Source organism: Leptonychotes weddellii, unplaced genomic scaffold (assembly GCF_054177405.1).
Source record: "Leptonychotes weddellii isolate Sample4059 unplaced genomic scaffold, ASM5417740v2 HiC_scaffold_2107, whole genome shotgun sequence".
Lineage (NCBI taxonomy): Eukaryota > Metazoa > Chordata > Mammalia > Carnivora > Phocidae > Leptonychotes > Leptonychotes weddellii.
In genome coordinates, this window is record NW_027798032.1 from 1 (window position 1) to 7,770 (window position 7,770).

Consider the following 7,770-nt stretch of genomic DNA (forward strand, 5'->3'; position numbering starts at 1 on the left):
GTGGGATGGGGGGAATATCCCAGAAGCTGTGTGTTTAAAAAGCAACCCCCGGGGGCACCTAAGTGGCTCAGAAAAAAACTGTCAGACTCGGGATACAGAGCCTCATGGAAGAAGGCACAAATCTGCCAACAACAGGTCTGATACCTTGGTTTTCTCCTCACCCAAGGGAAAAGAGAACTAGGGCCGGAGAGGAAAAGGATCATCATTTCCCTGCCACAGCCCTAGACAGAAAGGGGCCTAGGAGAATTCCTGGGGACTGCAGGATTCTGCCACATCTGGATCCCTGGGTTCTCAGCAACAGCAAGACCCTTTATGATCTCTTAGGGGGACCAGATCAAGAACCCCCTGCCTGGACTGAAAAGGGAAAAATAGCCCTCGGGTACTCACCCAGACTGTTGGACCCTGGCAATGGCCAGTTGCTTACCTGTCAAAGAAACTGGACCCCGTGGCAGCAGTATGGCCACCATGCCTCAGGGCGCTGGCAGCCACAGTCCTACTCATCAAGGAGGTGGACAAATTTACCCTGGGGCAAGAACTTAACGTCAAGGTCCCTCATGCAGTTGTGTCCCTCATGCAGTTGTGAACACATAGGGACCCAGCTTCCTTTCCAACTCTAGGCTAGCACAATACCAAGGGCTCCTCTGTGAAAACCCGCGGGTCACCCTCGGAACAGTAAGGACATTAAATCCAGCAGCCTTTCTCCCCATGGAAGAGGGGGAACCAGACCATGACTTCTCCGAGGTGACTGATGAAGTCTACGTGAGCCATCCAGATCGGCAGGATCAAGCCGTAAAGAATCCAGAGCTCACGCTGTTCAGCGATGGCAGCAGTTACCTACAGGAGGGTGCCCAGAAAGTGGGTTGTGCGGTAACCACAACCACTGAAGTCCTAGAAGCTAAGGCATTACCAGCTGGATGGTCAGCTCAACGGGCTGAATTATATGCCTTAGGCCGAGCCCTCACCCTCGGTGAAGGCAAGCGAGTCAACATCCATACTGACTGTCGGTACGCCTTTGCTACTGTACACATACATGGAGCCATCTACAAGGAAAGGGGCCTCCTAACTGCAGCAGGAAAAGCTATCAAGAACAAGGAGGAGGAGGGGGCGCCTGGGTGGCTCAGATGGTTAAGCGTCTGCCTTCGGCTCAGGTCATGATCCTGGAGTCCCGGGATCGAGTCCCGCATCGGGCTCCCTGCTCAGCGGGGAGTCTGCTTCTCCTCCCTCTGACCCTCCTCCCTCTCCTGCTCATCTAGTCAAGGAACACCACTGTCTCACTCCTCTGGGAAAAACTGCATTAGAGACCCTTCTCAAGAAGCACTACTACATGAGTCAGCTGCCTGCACTATGCCAAGCCGTGAGTGAAGGATGCATAAAAATAATGCTTGGTCTGCACCACAGTCCCCGCCAGGTGTCCAGAGGATAGGAGCAACCCCCTTCGAAGATCTAGAGGTAGACTTCACAGATGTGCAGCCAAGCAGAGGGTTCAAATATCTCCCAGTAAGAGTATGCACATACTCTGGGTGGGTCGAAGCCTTCCCGACCAGGACGGAGCAAAGCCGGGAAGTAGCTAAAGTCCTCTTGCAGGAGATCGTGCCCCGGTTCGGCCTGCCATTAACAATCCATAGTGACAATGGACCCGCATTTGTGGCAGACATTGTACAGGTCTTGACCAAATCTCTCAACATCACCTGGAGACTCCATACCACTTGCCCCAAAGTTCAGGGAAAGGGGTTTTCGGGAGACTATGGAGTCAGGATGAACCCTGGCAAGTTGAGAACCCTATGTGAATTGGAATGGCCCACCTTTGTCGGGTGGCCTTCAGAAGGGACATTGGATGTCCCAGCGATTCATCGAGTATGGCGAGTCATAACAGGAGACCGAGGATGCCCTGACCAGTTTCCGTACATTGACTCCCGGCTAGGAATTGCTCAGACCCTTCCCCCCTGGGTGCGATTTGCTTGCAATAGGCAGGGACGGCCAGGGTCTTAATCGCCTCATCCAGGCGACCCAAAGAAAATCAGCAAAAGCCCCAGTCTCCACAAATCCTAGCCGATGAGAGATGCAGGAACCCGAGAGGCGCGATGAAGATGGGATGGTCCAATCCGGCCGTTCCATCATGTATTATCAGCCCTTCTCCACCACTGACCTCCTCAACTGGAGACATAACACCCTATCCTACTCTGAGAAACCACAGGCATGGTAGACCTTATAGAATCCCTCTTCCAGACTCATCGGCCAACCTGGGAAGACTGCCAACAGTTACTCCACACCCTGTTTAACACAGAGGAAAGGAGGAGAATAATGAAAGGTGCACGGCCGTACCTGGAAGAGCACGCACCAGGGGGAGTCATCAACCCCGCTGCCTGGGCTAACACAGACGCACCCGAAGAGCGCCCTGCATGGGACTTCACCACAACCGAGGGACAGGCCCACGTCCACCGGTACCAGGAGGCCCTCCTCTGGGGAATCCGGGCAGGAGCTAAGAAACCCATGAACATGACTAAGGTGTCCTTGGTCACTCAACAACCAGGGGAGTCCCCCGGGGACTACTACGAAAGACTATATGAAGCCTACAGGATATACACTCCATTTAGCCCCAAGGCACAGGAAAGCCAACAGATGGTAAACACCTCCTTTGTGGCTCAGGCTGCCCTAACATCAGAAAAAAACTTCAGAAACTAGAGGGTTTCGCCGGGATGAACATCACCCAGCTAACAGAGATTGCCAATAAGGTCTACATGAACAGGGAGGTCGCAGCCGAACAGGAAGCCAACAAAAAGATGAAAAAGAAAGTCAGCCTCCTTGCCGCCGCCCTGAAAGAAAAGGACAACACAAAGACGGGGAGACCCCAACCACCAAAAGGGGGAAAGCCCAGAACCCCCTTGGCAAGGAATCAGTGTGCCTACTGTAAAGAGAAAGGGCATTGGAAAAAACAAATGCCCAGCCACTATAAGACCCCCCAAGAGGAGGACCTCATAGGCCTTGCGGGAATGGACTCAGACTGAGGGGGACTGGGCTCTTAACTCCTTTGCCCCCATGAGCCTATGGTCAGAATGAAGGTGGGGGGCCAACCAGTGACTTTTATGGTTGATACTGGGGCCAAGCACTCTGTTGTCACCTCCCCATTGGCCCCTTTCAGCAAAAGGACTGTGACCATCCTTGGGGCCACCGGGACACGGGTGATACAACAGCCCTTTTGCCAGGCTCGCCAGTGTGAACTCGGGGGCCACAAGGTCCAAAATGATCTGCCTGATTGTCCCATCCCTCTCCTGGGCCGAGACATACTCTCCAAGCTTAGGGCTCAGATAACCTTTGAGCCCACTGGACACACTAGCCTCTGATTCAACCCAAGGCAAGAGGAGACGGGGTCTCTGAACAGTAGAGCGAATGAATCGCACCATCAAGGGAACCTTAGCAAAGTTTTGTCAGGAGACTAACTTCCATGGCCGGATCTGCTACCCCTAGCTCTCCTGCGTGCTCACTGCACACCCAGGACATCAGGTTTCTCCCCATTTGATTTAATATATGGACGGCCTCCCCTGTGCTTGGGAAGCCTTCCAGGAAACTGGCATCAGGTTGGAGATAAAGGGATAAAGGAGCAGCTTCAGGCCCTGGAGCCACCCTAAAGAAATTACAAAAGTACACCTTTGAGAGGGCCCCAATCTCCTTAGGGTCTCAGGTACACTCCTTCCAGACAGGGGACTCAGTTTGGGTCAAAGATTGGAAAGCTCATCATTCGGCCGAGGAGCCTCGCCAATGGAGAGTCCAGCCAGACTTCATGAACCCACTCCGGCTTCGGCGTGATTTCCCTCATCTTGGGAGTCGGACTCCACACTGTTGCCCCTCCTGACTGGACTTTCCCCCGAGGCTTCTACCTAAGGTCATAGACCCCACTTTTACTGGCCCTCTGCTGTCTACTCCTGAGCGCATTTCACCATGGTTTTCCTGGCCCCAGTCAGTCCTGGTCTTCTGCTACCTGGTGTGCTGTTAAGTTTATGATTAAGTCCGTGTTCGCCCCAAACCTTGCAGTCAACCCTCAGAGTCAAACAGAATGATGCCCTCTAAACTAGGTGTTTAAAGGGGCATCAAAGGGTGGAATGATAAGGAAAATCTGTGTCCTAAAATGGCCGACGGAGCCAGCGAGAAAGGCCCAGTCCTTGCCCCGGGGCTCTTCCGGGTTCTTCTCCCTGCCCCACTTCACGCATGCGCCCAAAGTGCCCAGTATGCGGAAGTAGAAGTGTATAAATTGCCCCCTTTATTTGTGCTCGGGGCTCAGGCCTTTGGAGACCACTCTCCTCTGAGCCCGCCGGCATTAAATAAACCTCCTGTCCTCCAAGATCTCCGGGTGCTGCTTGGTTCTTCCGTCGGGCGATCCAGTCCAGGTTCTGTAACACCCCCACCAGGGGAAGAGGTGTCTGGGATGTCAGCTCCTCTTTGACTTCCCTCCTCCAGTTAGAATCAGGCCAGCTACATTTTACCCCTCCACCCCAGGGACCTACACAGTGAAAATGCCAGCAACACCTTGAAGATTATTAGGAGGAGGTAGAAATCCAAAGTAAGTGGCATCCAGATCATGTCTGTATTTTGTGCAGTGCATTTTTTTTTCATAATTTACTGGCTATTCTGAAAAAAAGAAAGCCTCTCTCTCTCTCTCTCTGTTTCTTTGTCTGTCTGTCTGTCTCTGTGTGTGTATGTGTGTGTTGAGAGGGGCAGTCACTATGCTTAGAGTGCTGTTTCAAAACTTACTTATTGCCACAGATGTCCATGTCTGAAAAGTCAAAGCTCTGCACAGTTTATGGCACAAAAATGGGATTTGACCTGCATTTGCCAATATTAAACAGTTGTATTTCCTATAGATTTTACTCAAAATGCCCTAAAATTATTTCTAGGACTTGACAATAAGTGTAGATTCCCAATTAGTCAATAGAAGGGAAAGGGGGATTTTTAGTAGGTCAGAAACATGACACTATCTTTTTTTTTTTTTTAAAAAGATTTGTTTGACAGAGAGCACAAGCTGGGGAAGGGGCAGAGGGAGAGGGAGAGGGAGAAACAGGCTCCCCACCCAGCAGGGAGTCTGATCCTGGGACCATGGGATCATGACCTGAGCCGAACGCAGATGCTGAACCGACTGAGCCACCCAGGCGCCCCAAAACATGACATTATCTTAACATGGACTGACTTTTTAAGTCTCGGAAAGTTAAATAGATCTTTTGATGTGCACATACTGGTGTGTTCTGCAGTGTCACTCAAATGCTGGACAGCTTTCTTCACACCACTCCGTTTAGATAAGAGAACCTAATTCTGCACTGCATCTCCATCACACTCCGCTACCAAGTGCGGCCACAGGAGAGCCAGGGTTGTGTGGAAAGGCCGTGGTCTCCCCTAGCCTCCCTGTGGGGAAGGGAGTGTTGGCGCCCAGGTCCTGTCTTCTCTGACCCTGGAGCCGGTCATGGGTGGAGTCTGCCCAACACTGTTGCTGGGGTCACTTTTACCTCTATATTGGTTGAGACTTCCAGAAATGACCATTGCCCACTTTCCTGTTCTTCCTCTACTTCCTTGGCCGCTCCTTCTCAGGCTCCCATTCCAACTTCATCTCTTCCCAAGCCAGAAATGTTGGCACCCTTCCAGACTCAATCCTAGGCTCTCTTCTTTACATATTTAGCTGCTATGTTGCTCGAGACATACCAGTTTTTTTACACTTGTTTCTTGAGCTGTGCCCTCTTCGGCCCCTTGGAAATGCTTTCATCTCCACTCCCTCCTTTCCTGATAATAATATTGCCATTTCTGTTTTTTATGGCGTTGGCTTGCTATCTCTTATTTCTTATAAGTGCTCATATAGGGCGCCTGGGTGGCTCAGTTGGTTAAGCAACTGCCTTCGGCTCAGGTCATGATCCCGGAGTCCCGGGATCGAGTCCCGCATCGGGCTCCCTGCTCAGCAGGGAGCCTGCTTCTCCCTCTGACCCTCCCCCCTCTCATGTGCTCTCTGTCTCTCTCATTCTCTCTGTCTCAAATAAATAAATAAAATCTTTAAAAAAAAAATAAGTGCTCATATAGTTCGGTTTGTTTTTGTTTTAAGCTCATTTGGACATTTCTGGTCATTTGCATTTACCAAAATGACTGATATACTTGATTTTATTGTTCCATATTGTATTCATGCTATATCATTTTATTTTTGATGGTTCTTTTCCTTCTCTTTTGCTTTTATGATGTTGCTATCCATTCCATTTTTTTGTCCTTGCTAATTTGGACATTCCTTTGTACTTTTCCATTCTTTTAATGGCAATTTATTCTCTGGCATTCTTTTTTTTTTTTTTTTAAGCACTTGTTAGCATTTAATGAACCCCCTCCCAAAACGTGGCTTCAAGCTACTAGAACGCAGGCGCCCCCAACACCCTTAGTCTTCTCCTCTGCTCTTCTACTGAAGAATTTGGCCTTCATGATGACAGGCTGTTTTGGGAGTTTTCCCTTTCCCAACACTTTGTAGTAGCCCGATCACACCACATCAATGATAGGAGCAGCTCCAGTCTTGTTTTTGGCGGCATTTACCTGTGTCTGCTCACCGACTAAGGTCCACAGTTTATCAAGGTTGACAGTTGGGCAGAAGCTCTGGTTCCTCTTTAAGTGGTAATGTCTCATACCAACTTTTTCAAAGTAACCTGGGTGATATTTGTCGAAGTTGATCCTGTGGTGATGCATGCCACCAGCATTACCCTGGCCTCCTGAGTGCTGCCGGTGCTTGCCGATGCGGCCGTGGCTTATGTGGCCCCGAAGTTTCCGGGTCTTCCTCAGTCTGGATGGCATGTCGGCAGCCCAGATGGAAAAAACAAGTATTCTCTGGTATTCTTAATTGACTATTTTGTTAACATTATTTGAAAACAAGACCCCTCAACTCTTTTCTCACTAAGACAGTTTATTTTTCCTTGCATCCCCTACTCCAGTAAGATGCGATTGTTAGACTATTTTAACTTCCCTTCCCTCTCTGGCCCCAGTTGAGAAGTTTCAAATGTTCTTTCTCCATTCTGCCTCCATGTTCACCACATCGATGCCTAGGTGACTCCAAAATAGTTTAGTTCTAGATTATTATTAAAATTACCATTCCAGCAGCTTCTTTTAAGAATACTTACCTAAAAAAAAAAAAAATCCTTATCTAGTACTCATGTATTCCAAGAGGTTTGTTTATGTTTTTTTTTTTTAAGATTTTATTTAGTTATCTGACAGAGACAGCGAGAGAGGGAACACAAGCAGGGGGAGTGGGAGAGGGAGAAGCAGGCTTCCCGCTGAGCAGGGAGCCCGATGCGGGGCTCGATCCCAGGACCCTGGGATCATGACCTGAGCTGAAGGCAGACGCTTAACGACTGAGCCACCCAGGCGCCCCTATGATTGATTTAGATGAAAACATATTATTACTTATTTGCAGACATCCAATCATTATCCATTTAAACTTTAGCACTTGAGGCCTCTGTTTCTGTTTATTCGTCATTTGGTTAGTATGATTTAAGTATTTTCCTCAAATAGGTCATGAGGTTGTTAACATTTTTTAATTCTTAAAAAATGAAAAAAAAATTTTGTTTACTGATGAATGAAATCCTGGCTGGATATGAGGTTCTGGGGTGATAGTCCTGTACTCTCAAAAGTCTCTAGATGTTATTTCAACATCCTCTGTCTTCTAGGACTTCAAATGTTGTATAAGAGAAGTCCAATACTTGTCTTATTTTCTATTTATAGAAAATTTACTCTTTCTGAGTGGAAACTTAAGATTTATCTTTCATT

At 48.9% G+C, this 7,770-nt stretch overlaps 1 pseudogene; it reads right to left on the reverse strand.

Moving 5' to 3' along the window:
• Positions 1 to 6,309: 6,309 nt before the first annotated feature.
• Positions 6,310 to 6,806, reverse strand: LOC145718744 (large ribosomal subunit protein uL15 pseudogene; annotated as a pseudogene).
• Between the last annotated feature and the right edge of the window lie 964 nt (positions 6,807 to 7,770).